Here is a 13,506-nt window from a genome sequence, read left to right on the forward strand (position 1 = left end):
AACAAGCAAATATACCTCAGTCCAGCTCCAACTGCGGTTTTAATTGGCAAACGTGGACTGCTCATTGCAAGCTGTAAATCCTCAACAAGCAGACACAGGCTTTTTTTTTTTTAATCTTCATTTTATTGAGATATATTCACATACCATGCAGTCATACAAAACAAATCGTACACTCGATTGTTCACAGTACCATTACATAGTTGTACGTTCATCACCTAAATCAATCCCTGACACCTTCATTAGCGCACACACAAAAATCCCAAGAATAATAATTGAAGTGAAAAAGGGCAATTAAAGTAAAAAAGAACACTGGGTGCCTTTGTCTGCTTGTTTCCTTCCCCTATTTTTCTACTCATCCATCCATAAACTAGACAAAGGGGAGTGTGGTCCTTATGGCTTTCCCAAACCCATTGTCACCCCTCATAAGCTACATTTTTATACAACTGTCTTCGAGATTCATGGGTTCTGGGTTATAGTTTGATAGTTTCAGGTATCCACCACCAGCTACCCCAATTCTTTAGAACCTAAAAAGGGTTGTCTATATTGTGCATAAGAGTGCCCACCAGAGTGACCTCTTGGCTCCTTCTGGAATCTCTCTGCCACTGAAGCTTATTTCATTTCCTTTCACATCCCCCTTTTGGTCAAGAAGATGTTCTCCATCCCAAGATGCCGGGTCTACATTCCTTCCCAGGAGTCATATTCCACGTTGCCAGGGAGATTCACTCCCCTGGGTGTCTGATCCCAAGTAGAGGGGGAAGGCAGTGATTTCACCTTTCAAGCTGGCTTAGTCAGAGAGAGAGGGCCACATCTGAGCAACAAAGAGGCATTCGGGAGGAGGCTCTTAGGCACAATTATAGGGAGGCCTAGCCTCTCCTTTGCAGCAACCGTCTTCCCAAGGGTAAATCCTGTGGTAGACGGCTCAACCCATCAAACCACCAGTCCCCTATGTCTGTGGTCATGTTAGCAACCATCGAGGTGGGGTAGGCCAATACTCCTGCATTCTCCACAGGCTCCTCAAGGGGGCTCTACATATTTTTTTCCTTGTTTTTTTTTAACTTTTTTTTTTTTAAATCAACTGTATGAAAAATAAAAAAAAAACAAAAAAAAAAATAATTTAAAAAAAAACATACAATAAAAGAACATTTCAAAGAGACCATAACAAGGAGTAAGAAAAAGACAATTAACCTAAGATAACTACTTTACTTCCAACATGATCCCACTCTACCCCAAGAAAGTTACCTAATATAGAAACATTTCTGAGGCACAGGCTTTTAGTGATGACTCACAGGCAGGGGACTTCCCTGTCTCGGGAGGGGGAACCCAGAGGACCGTGTGCTATCTCTGGCCGACAGGTGAAACTGGGGGCCATGGACTGACCCTGAAAGGGGGCTTTCTGTCCCTTTTTCTCTCTCTCAACCTGAGCGGCTCAGCGGAGAAAGTCTCAGCCATTTTCAGCTCACAGTGCTCTGACCCAGACAAGGGTGGAGATAGCAGAGCCAGAGAAACAAAGAACCTATTTAAATGCAAATGAAATCTCCTTAGGAGGGGTATCTTCCCTAAGAGCAAAGAGGTGGTGCCCAGCTCTACTACCCACCTTCCTTTCAGAACCAGACTCCAGAGCCTGGGGGAAAACAGTAACAGGCCACACCTCCTTACACCAGTCAGGAACTACAGGCTGACAGGTGCCACCTGCTGGGCAGGTTAAGAAAAGCACGGCTTCACAGCATGCATCAATCTTCTAAGACACACCCTCAGGGAAACCAGATACTAAATATTTCCTCCTTCTGGGAACTGAGCCTATTCTGATCTGGGAAAACCTGATTGGGGTAACCAAGTGTTCTGGTTTGCTAATGCTGCCATTAAGCAAAATACCAGAAATGATTTGGCTTTTATAAGAGGAGGTTTATGTGGTTACACAGTTACAGTCTTAAGGTCATAAAGTGTCCAAAGTAACACATCAGCAATCAGGTACTTTCACTGGAGGATGGCCAATGGTGTCCGGAAAACCTCTGTCAGCTGGGAAGGCACATGGCTGGCATCTGCTCCGGAGTTCTGGTTTCAAAATGGCTTTCTCCCAGGACGTTCCTCTTCAGGCTGCAGTTCCTCCCAAATGTCACTGTTAGTTGCTCTTGGGGTGTTTGTCCTCTCTTAGCCTCTCTGGAGCAAGAGTCTGCTTTCAACAGCTGTCTTCAAACTGTCTCTCATATGCAGCTACTCTCTCAGCTTCTGTGCATTCTTCAAAGTGTCCCTCTTGGCTGTAGCAAGCTCGCTCCTTCTGTCTGAGCTTATATAGTGTTCCAGTAAACTAATCAAGGCCCATGCTGAATGGGCGGGGTCACATCTTCATGGAAATTATCCAATGAAAGATCTTGCCCACAGTTGAATGATCACATCTCCACGGAAACATCCAATTAAAAGTCTCCAACCCAATCAACACCAATACATCTCCTGCCCACACAAGACCGCATCAAAGATAATGGCATTATGGGGGACATAATACACCCAAACCAGCACACCAAGGAAACCAGATGCTTAGACAACTGAAAACTACAACCTGCACTAAGAAAAACGAAATTACGGCCTAGTCAAAGAAACAAACTTACACTTCAACTGAGATACAGGAATTTTAACAACTAATGCTAAATCAATTCAAAAAGTTTAGGAAAGATATAGCAAAAGAGATGAAGGCTATAAAGAAAACACTGGGCATATAGAAGGTAGAAATCGAAAGTTAAAAAAAAACAACTGGCAGAATCTATGCAAATGAAAGGCAAAACTCAAGAGATGAAAGACAGAATGGAGACATACAACAGCAGATTTCAAAAGGCAGAAGAAAACACTCAGGAACTGGAGAACAAGAAACCTGAAATCCTACACACAAAAGAACAGACAGGAAAAAGAATGGAAAAATATGAGCAAAGTCTCAGGGAACTGAATGACAACATGAAGTGCATGAATGTACGTGTTATGAATGTCCCAGAAGAAAAGAAGGGAAAGGGGGCAGAAGCAATAATGGAGGAAATAATCACTGAAAGTTTCCCATCTCTTATGAAAGATATAAAATTACAGATCCAAGAAGCGCAGCATACCCCAAACAAAATAGATCCAAACAGACCTATGCCAAGACACTTAACAATCAGATTATCAAACATCAAAGACAAAGAGAGAATCCTGAAAGCAGCAAGAGAAAAGCAATCCATCACATACAAGGGAAGCTCAGTAAGACTATATGCAGATTTCTCAGTAGAAACCATGGAGGCAAGAAGGCAGTGGCATGATAAATTTAAGATACTGAAAGAGAAAAACCACCAACCAAGAAGTTTATATCTGGCAAAACTGTCCTTCAAATATGAAGGAGAGTTCAAAATATTCTCAGAAAAACAGACAATGAGAGACCTTGTGAACATGATACCTGCTCTACAGGAAATACTAACAGGAGTGCTACAGACAAGAAAAGACAGGAGAGGTTTGGAGCACAATTTTGGGGTGATGGCAGCACAATAATGTTAGTACACTGAAGAAAACTGACTGTGAGTATGACTGAAAGAGGAAGGTTAGGGTCATGTGGGACACCAGAAGGAAAGACTGGGACTGTGTAACTTAGTGAAACCTAGAGCAATCAATGATTGTGGTAAAATGTACAAATATGATTTTACATGAGGGAGAACAAATGAATGTCAACCTTGCAAGGTATTAAAAATGGGGTGGTATTGGGGAAAAAATACAATCAATGCAAACTAGAGTACACAGTCAACAGTAACACTGTATTATGCTTCCTTTAATGTAACAAAGGCAATATACCATGCTAAATGCTTATAAAAGGGGAACATAAGGGAAGAGTATGGGATTCTTGGCATTGGTGGTATTGTCTAGCTTTTTTATTATACTTTATCTTTTCTTTTGTTGCTTTTTAGCTGTCATCTCCTTTTCTTTTTTATCTTTCTACTTTTTTTGACTCTTCCTCTTTCCTTATGGAAGAAATGGAAATGTCCTTATATAGATAGTGTTGGTGAGTGCATAACTACATGACTGCACAGAGAACCACTGATTGTTTACTTGGGACAGAATATACGGGTGTGAATAAAACCATCTAAAACAAAAAAGCGGGTTGATGGATGAACCTTGAGGACATTATGTTGAGTGAAATAAGTCAGACACAAAAGGACAAATTTTGTATGATCTCACTGATACAAACTAATTATAATATGTAAACTCATAGACATGAAATATAGGTTACCAGGATATAGAATGAGGCTAAAGAATGGGGAGCAGTTGCTTAATATGTGCAGAATGAAACTAGGTTGAAATTAAGTGTTTGGAAATGGACAGAGGTGATGGTAGCATGTCATTGTGAGAGTAACTAACAGTGCTGAATGGTGTGTGAATGGGGTGAAAAGGGGAAGTACAAAGTCATGTACGTCACCAGAAGGAAAGTTGGAGGTTAAAACATAGGAATGTATAACATGGTGAATCTTGTGGTGGACAATGTCCATGATTAACTGTACAAATATTAGAAATTTCTTTCATGAACTACAACAAATGTATGACATTATTACTAGAAGTTAATAATAGAGGGGTATACCAGGGGAAAATGTACCTATTGCAATCTATGTATTCCAGTTAGTAATATTCTAATATTCTTTCATCAACAGTAACAAATGTACTATACCAATACCATGAGTCAATAATGGGGAGGGGGCATTAGGAGTATGGGAGGATTTGAGTTTTCTTTTTTATGTTTATTTCTTTTCTGGAATAATGAAAATGTTCTAAAATTGATTATGGATATGTGTGCTCAACTATGTGATGATACTGTGAGCTAGTGATTAGATACATTGGACGGTTGTATGGTATGTGAATATATCTCAATAAAACTGCATTATAAAAAATGAAGGAGAGATTAAGACATTCCCAGATAATCAAAAGATGAAGAAGTTCCTCACTATTAGAACTGCCCTACAAACAATACTAAAAGGAATTCTTCAGACTAAAAGGAAAGGACACTAGTCAGTGGATCAAAGCAGCATAAAGAAATAAAGACCATCAGTAAAAGTCACCTTAAGGGCAATTATAAATGCCAGTACTACTGTATGACATTTTTCCATTTGTAACCCCACTTCTTACTTCTTACAGGTGTTAAAATGCAAACGCATAAAAAGTAATGATAAATCTATGGTTTCAGACATACAATGTACAAAGATATTTGCAATAAGTACAAAAACAAGTGGGAGGACAACGGGGTATAGGAACAGTGTAAGTGTGTATAATACTGAAGTTAAGTTGGTAACAAATCAATAATGATTGTTAAATATTTAGGATGTTACATTTTAACTCCATGGTAACTACCAAGAAAACATACGAAAAATACACCCAGAAAGAAATTAGAAGGTACTCAAATGGTAAAATACAATACAATACAATAAAGTAGGCAATAATGGAAGAATTGAGGGTCAAAAAAAGGTTTAAGATTTGAAAATTCTAAATAGCTAAATGGCAGAAGAAAGTTCTTCATTATCAGTAGTCACTTTAAATGTAAATTTGCCCCTCAAAAGGCAGAGATTGGCTAAAGAGATTTAAAAAAAAAAGCAGGACCCAACTAGATGCTGTTTACAAGAGACTCAGCTTAAATTCAAAGATATAAACAAGTTGAAAGTAAAAGGATGGGAAAAAATTTACAAGTAGTAACCAAAAGAGAGCTAGGGTAGTTATACTAGTATCAGCTAAAATAGACTTTAAGTCAAACACTGTTACAATGGAAAAAGGTCCTTATATACTGATAAAGAGATCAATTCAACAAGAAGATGTAATTATAAATACAGATGCAACTAACAGCAGAGCCCTAAAATATTGACACATTTGAAGGGAGAAATAGACAGTTCTACATTTAAGAGTAGATGTTAACATACCACTTTCAATAACAGACAGATCATCTAGACAAGAGAACAATAAGGAAACAGAAGACTTGAACTATAGTCTAAACCAACTATACCAAAGAGACATATAAAGAACCCTTCAGTGAGGCATGCAACTAGGCGAATGAACTCTGAGGACATTATGTTGAGTGAAATGGCCAAAAACAAAAGGACAAATTTTGTAAGCCCTCACTAATATAAACTAACTATAATGAGCAAATGCTGAGAATTGAATTCAAGAGCATAGGTTATCAGGCAATAGAACATGGGCAGAGATTGGGCAATCGACGATGCAGGAGTACAGAATGTTCAGTAAGGCTTACTGTAAAGGTTCCTAGACTGTAAGCTTTCATAGCAGTTACATCCTGACTTTTAACTGTTATTTATATTGGTACAAAATTTATACTATCTGTGGCACATTATCTAACTTCACCTGTATGGTCAGTTTATTTAAAGAACATAATTACATGGAACTTAGAATAGGAAATGAGATCTTGCATTTCTGTACAGTTAAATGTAATACCCTGATACATCCCAGAGTATTTTGGGCAGAAAACAAAAAAGTATTTCCATAGGCCCCTTGAGTGACTGGGGGAAATGTGGAAATATTAAACTTCCCCACCTGGAGAATTCCTGATAGTCTCACAAGCATTAGGGACTCCAAATTTAATAAGTCAAGCCCTCAATCTTGTGGCTTGCCCTTATGAAACACTCCTGCAAAGGAGAAGCTAAGCCTACTTATAATTATGCCTAAGAGTCACCCCCAGAGAACCTCTTTTGTTGCTCAGATGTGGCTTCTGTCTCTCAGCCAACTCTGCAAATAAACTCACTACCCTCCCCACTACTTGGGACATGACTCCCAGGGGTGTTAAGTCTCCCTGGCAACATGGAACACCCATCCCCAGGGATGAGCCTGACTCTGGCATCACGGGACTGAGAATGCCTACTTGACCAAAAGAGGGAAAAGAAATGAAACAAAATTAAGTTTCAGTGGCTAAGAAACTTTTAATATAGAGTCAAGAGGTCATTCTGGATGTTATTATTATGCATTATATAGATAGTCCTTTTTAGTATCCAGTGTATCAGAATAACTAGAAGGACATACCTGAATCTGTTGAACTGTAATCCAGTAGATTTGATTCTTAATGATGACTGTAAAACTATATAGCTTACATTGGGTGACCGTGTGATTGTGAAAACCTTGTGACTGACACTTTCTTTGTCCATTGTATGGGCAGATGAGTAATAAAGACAAAATAACATACAAATAATAGGAGGAGATAAAGGGTATGGGATGTCGTGGTTGTTCTTTTTTATTTTTATATTTTTCTTTCTTTTGGAGTAATGAAAATATCCTAAAATTGACTGTGGCAATGAATACACAACTATATGATGATACTGTGAGCCACTGATCGTACACTTAGGATGGATTATATGTTGTATGAATATATCTCAATAAAATTGCATTTAAAAAAACAAGAACAACACTTCAGCCAATAGCAGAATACACATTATTCTCTAGTGCGCATGGATCATTCTCCAGGATAGACCATATGTAAGGTCACAAATAAGTCTCAATAAATTCAAAAATATTGAAATCACATAATGTATTTTCTCCAACCACAATGGAATGAAACTAGAAATCAGTAACAGAGAAATGGAAAACCCACAAATATGCAGAAATTAATTAAGCAATGTACTCTTAAACAAGCAAGGGGTTAAAGAAGAAATCACAGGGAAATTAGCAATATCTTGAGGCAAATGAAAATCAAAACACAAACACAAAAACTTCCAGATGCAGCAAAGGCAGTGCTGAGAGGGAAAGTCATGGCTCTCTAAAGGCTTACATTAAAAAGGAACATCTCAAATTAGAAATCTAACCTCAAAACTGGAGGGTATATACCCAAAAGAACTGAAGGCAGGGACTTGAAGAGTAATTTGCATACCAATATTCATAGTGGCATTATTCACAATTGCCAAAAGGTGGAAACTACCCAAGTTTCATCAACAGATGAATGGATAAACAAATGTGGTATATATATACAACGGCATATTACTTGGCCATGAAAAGAAATGAAGTTCTGATACACGCAACAAATAAATGAACCTTGATGACACCATGTTGAGTGAAATAAGCCAGGTACAAAAGGACAAATATTGTGTGATCTCACTAACGTGAAATAATTAGAATAAGCAAATTCATGGAGTCAGAACTAGAATACAGGTTACTAGGGGCCAGGGTGAGGAAAGGGAATGGGGAGTTAATGCTTAAATTGTTCAGTTTCTTTTTGGGATGATGGACAAATTTTGGGAATAGATGATGCTGATCGTAGCACTGAAACATATATCTGAATGCAGTTAAAAGGGAGAATTTTAGATTGTATATACATTACTAGAATAAAAATATATATCCATAGGACTGTACAACACAGTGACTCCTAGAGTAAAGCATGGACTGCAGTAAATAGTACAATTATTAAAATGTTCTTTCATCAACTGCAGCAAATGTACTATACTAATGCAAGCCACTAATAAAAGGTTAGTATATGGCAACTGTTTTTTATGCATGATTTTTCTGTAAACCCACAACTTCTCTAATAAAACTAACTAAATAAATAAATAAATAAATTGGAGAAATAAAGTACCCTGAAATTCGAATGAAAACTAACAACACAAGCTACCTATGGTATTCACGTTCCCTAGAAAACAGTCTGAAAAACATATAAAGACTATACTTTTGGAAAACGTCACATCATTAAAAATTTGGTAAAGAGTTCTTTTTATAACATCAATTCAACTATTAGTCAAATCACTCAAGTTACTTGAAATAGCAATCTACTTTAAGGGGAGAAAATAGATGGAATGTTGAAAAGTATATCTTAATCTTCTTAAACTAAATCTGCACAAATAGGTTAAATCACATTAGAAATGTATTATTTGAGAAAAGTTTCCATAATAGCTTATCAGAGATCATTCTAATATACTTAAAGTAGCCTAAATGACCAAAAGTTATTTTAAAGCAATGCACTGATATAAGCAAGCATCATGAATAAAACAAGGATGAAGTAAAGACAGATTAGAAGTTCAATAAGCTCATGTACCTTTCTTCTTCACCCATAGTTGTTAGATCAACTGCTAGAAAGTGAAGACAAGCTCTGTCATTTTATCAAGTTTATCCAAGTCAAGCAAAAACCACAAAGAACAGATTTTCCCAAAATCTACCCTATCCTAACTTCACTGTTTAACTTTTGTACAGGATAGTGAGATGGGAAGATTACATACCTGGGGTCTACCCCATTTCTAGAAATCTTATCGTTTTACCAAATCACTGAACAGTTTTCTTAACTGACAATGCTGCAGATATGAAGTGAAAAATACATTCTAAAATAAAACTTTGAAATTGTTAATATAAACATCAGTATTCAGTTTCATTTCAAATTCAGGAAACAGTTCCTGAAGAAAAAAAAAGAATGAAATATAATGTGAAAAATCACTAAAAATCAAGAAACACCATTTTTCAAAACATTCTCTTACTACTAATTGTGATTTTACACTTTAAGTTGTTACTTGGGAAAATTTTGCTACTAGAATTTAGGAATTGAAAAAAAACTTTATTCTAATACTATCGCTGTTTGCCAAGTAATTTTTGCTGAAAATCAGTGAACTGTGAAAGGCATATTTCACAGATAAAGTAAGACCTTTTAAGTGTTGTATTTGAATAAGTCAATTTTATTAATATCTTATGAAGGACTGTAGAGGTAGAATTATATTCTGTCTTCCTACTTTCTATACTAGGTAACATAACAAAGACTAAAATAGTTTTATATAATATATAAATAATCATTTAACACAGGTAATATATTTAAGTAGCATCAATGAGTGCAGGAAAAAAAAAAAAATGTACTCCCAGGATTGCGCACAATAAAAGAAACATTTACCAACCCAAAGAAGGCTGGTGTACCTGGTCAAGAGCTTGCAATCCTTTCACTATTGACTCAAAACAGTTTTTAATGAATCTCCAAATTTACTAAGCAATAGCATGGTAAATTCTACTCTTTCAAGAATTTTAATTCAAGACTCCATAACTGATGTATATTATAGGAAAACATTGTAACTTGCAACAAGAGCCACTTTTTCCGAACTCAGCAACTTGTGAATCAGCTGTTTTAGATGTATGGCTATTCAGACATCACAATATCCCTTTTAGATACTGTAATCTTAGGGATTTAGTAATTATGTGAATTACTAATATAAAAACAGTATCTACTAATATAACTATCAAACTAAAAAGGCTTCCCCCTTTTTACTGAAGTCTTCATAGAAATCAGACAACCAGCGAGAGAAAACAGGTGTTGAAAGCTCTGAGAGTCACTTCTAAGAGAAACATCACATTAAAAAAGTAAAAGAAAATAAACAAACTGGGGAAATCTTAACAGGTATTAAGGATCAAATAAATATTACTTCAGGCAGATAATACAACTCAAAGAATCACAGCAGTAACTGTGATAAGACTCTAAAGCAAAAACAAATGAACACGGAAAAACACAACCATTAAAAAAAACAAAGGCATTGAAAGAAGGTAAGCAGAAGCATAGTTATAAAACAGGATTACCCCTAAAAGAAAAGATGCTGACTAAAAAATCTTTTAAATACTAAATTTTAAAAGTTCTACTTAAACCACACATTGCCCACTTGGAGACCTTCAAAAACACTTTTTTTCCAAAGTCACACTTTCCTATAACTTCAACTATGTTAAAAATTTTAAAAAGTCTGTACTCTTGGAAAGGACTAGTATAATAATTAGAATAACTTGCTTCACTATTTATTTAGAAATGCTCTATTTAAAAGTAGGCCAACAATAGGAACTTTGCTATTGCACAACAAAGTAAATGAAATAATGCCTATCATCATTCAATGTGGATGGCATGTTTCTCCATCTCCTAGAACGTACTGTGACTTACATTGTCTACTCTGAACAATTTACCACTTCTACATCCACGAAGTAGCTCAAATAAAGTGAGTTCCTGTGTTAATCCCACAATAAACCTCAATAATTCTCACATGGCGGGAGTTGTAAATGTTAACAGAAAAAAAAATTCCCAAAACAGCTACAAAACCCTAAGACTATTCAAATTCCTAAACAATCCTTTTACAGAAACTGCTGCCAACTTTACTTGGATACATTAAACATGTGGAGCCGCCTTTTGTGTATGTGTGTGTGTGGAGCCTATTTTAAAAGGCCTTCAACTGTGACTTCATCGAAACAACTTCCTAGCTACTCATTTAATATCTTCTTTTAAAATATTCAAGGCGTTTTTAGGCCAATTTGAATACTGATGAGTCTGGGCCGCAAATGGGCACATTTGTAAATCTGCTAAACCTGACATCAGAAGTCGTGCAACTTGAAAATGAAGAAACACTATTTTCAACCCTCACTGAACCGCTCACTTAAAAAAAGTATTTCAACGTTATGTTCACATTCTACTTTTAATAATACAATCTATTTCTTTTAAAAGATGTTAGGCTTAATTATATAAGAAATAAACTGATCTGCCAAATAAAGCCGGCCAGTCTACTCGTTAATGAGCCTCTGAAAGACTGGAGTACTGCGTTCATCACGAACTAACTGTAAAGACGATTAACCGTTTTCACTTGAGAACCTCGCTGTTAAAAAGAATGACATCCGAAAACGATGGTGCTGGGGTAGGGAAGGAAGAGAAACCCGCGGCCTTGAAAGAAAGAGAAAAGCCACTGAGGAAGGCGAGGGTGAGAAGTAGAAACAGAAGAACGGAAACATTTAACAAGGAAGTAAAGTGCAGAGGAGAGCAGAAGCCAATGAGGAAACAAATGGGAAAAGGTACTGTTCTCAAATAAGGCAGCCTCAGAGCTTTCGTGTGAAGCTTTCCGCTTGCAGGCTAAAGCAGAGAAAAGGGAGATGCAGTTTACTAATATTCCTTGCCCGGTGCCTCTCCCAAGTCCTCAGCCGAGAGCGGAGGCGGCGGAAAGGGCCTACCCAGGTGCCAGGCCCGGCGTTCCGCAACCCCAGGCTTCGCGGCAGGAGGGGGAACAGGAGAGGATTAGGAAGGTCAGAGACCCTGCCCGCAGCTCGGCGGCACCTTGAAAATGGTCCTGGGGCCTCGGAAGTGCCCGCAAGCCGTTTCCTGTCCGCCCGGAGCGCCGAGCGGCCTTACCTGAGGCGAGAGAGGGAAGCGAGGACGAGGAAGTCTCGCTCTCGCCAGGCGCCGAGTTCCCCAGCTGCGCTCAGCCCAGGTTTCCAACGGAGGAGCGACCCTGCCTCAGCCGCGGCTCCCCACTCCGGGTCTCGGCCGCCGCCTCCGGGGCTGTTTACGCCGTTGGGTCCCTCAAGCCGCCGCCGCCACCGCTGCCGCCTTCCCTCCACCTTAGCGCCGTTGCCGATTCCGCCGCCACCACCTCCTCCGCCGCAGCCTCGTCTCTCTGGAGCATCTTCCAGCCACCGAACCCTGAGAAATAAGAGACTCCAGCCGCGCCGGCAGGAAACTCCCCCGCAACTGCTAGGGGGACTAGTCGGTCAGAGAACCGGCGGCTTCTCCGCCATTGAGCAGCAGCCACTCGACTCCTTCTGCAACCCCCTCCCAGCACTCCCGTTTTCCCCGCCCCTCAGCGAGCCCCGCCCCCAATATCCACCCTTTGGGACGCGACGCGCCCTTCTGGTGCATGCGGTTTGCTGGGATACCTGTCAATCACCGATCTCCCGCCCAGTTCGATGGCCTTCTGTACCTTCGTACTTAGGTTTTCCCCGCCCATTCTGCCCCGCCTCCGAGTTCCTAATTTCCCATTGGACGTCAATGACCACCTGCAATTGGCAAAGTCATGTATCCGTCAAACACCGCCCACTGAGCGAGACCCAACCTTTCCTTACCATTTACTTCATTCGGCCCGCCTCTGCTATACCCTACCTCCAGGACGTCATGGACCAACCCACACCACCAGCCATAAGTAGAGATCTCCGTCAATCAGAAAATGCCCACCTGCGCTCCGAATCCTAACAATTTCCTTTTCTTATTGGTCTAAATGGTGGCCCGAACCCGCAGTCATTGGTTTTCTTTACATGTCCGTCACTGAGCCAATTTCCAAGTCCGTCACACCGGCTTTTTTCAAATCAGCGCGCAAAAGGCGGGCAAGTATCCGAAATGCCATTGGCCAGTCTTCAAAAACGATCAAACCCAGAGAGTCTGGGCGGATCCTTCCTGTTCTGCGAGGACAGTGTCCCCTTATTTTTTCCTTAAAACTTGCGTAAAACAAGCGCCAAAAAGGACCCAACGGATTATAGGTGAGGAGGTCTAGTCCCACCCGGAATTGTGGGAGGTTAGCTAATGATTGGCTAACCAACTCCTCCTAGGCCCTCATTGGCGTATATTAACGCCTCTCTTAGGCGTAGAGAATAGAAGGGACGGCGCAGGCGAGGACAAGAAGCCGTCTAGAAAGAGGCGGTTGTTTTACTTTAGAGGGCGGGTGGGGCGCATTCGGGAGTGGGAAACTCCGAGGGCAGGGCTTTGGGGGAAGTGTTGTGGAGTGGAGTAAAGCCCGGATGTTCCCTAACAATGAAATCATC

At 39.3% G+C, this 13,506-nt stretch overlaps 1 protein-coding gene across 3 annotated transcripts in view; it reads right to left on the reverse strand.

Annotated features, from left to right (window-relative positions):
* The window catches only part of PPM1B (protein phosphatase, Mg2+/Mn2+ dependent 1B), a 140,678-nt gene extending 128,160 nt beyond the window's left edge, over nt 1-12,518 (reverse strand). For all 3 annotated transcript variants that reach the window (XR_005212401.1, XM_037807271.1, XM_037807270.1), the window contains exon 1: nt 12,104-12,518. The gene's annotated coding sequence lies outside the window, so the exon portion shown is untranslated. The remainder of the gene's footprint in view (nt 1-12,103) is intronic.
* Between the last annotated feature and the right edge of the window lie 988 nt (nt 12,519-13,506).

Source organism: Choloepus didactylus, chromosome 17, assembly GCF_015220235.1.
Source record: "Choloepus didactylus isolate mChoDid1 chromosome 17, mChoDid1.pri, whole genome shotgun sequence".
In the NCBI taxonomy this organism is placed as follows: Eukaryota; Metazoa; Chordata; class Mammalia; order Pilosa; family Megalonychidae; genus Choloepus; species Choloepus didactylus.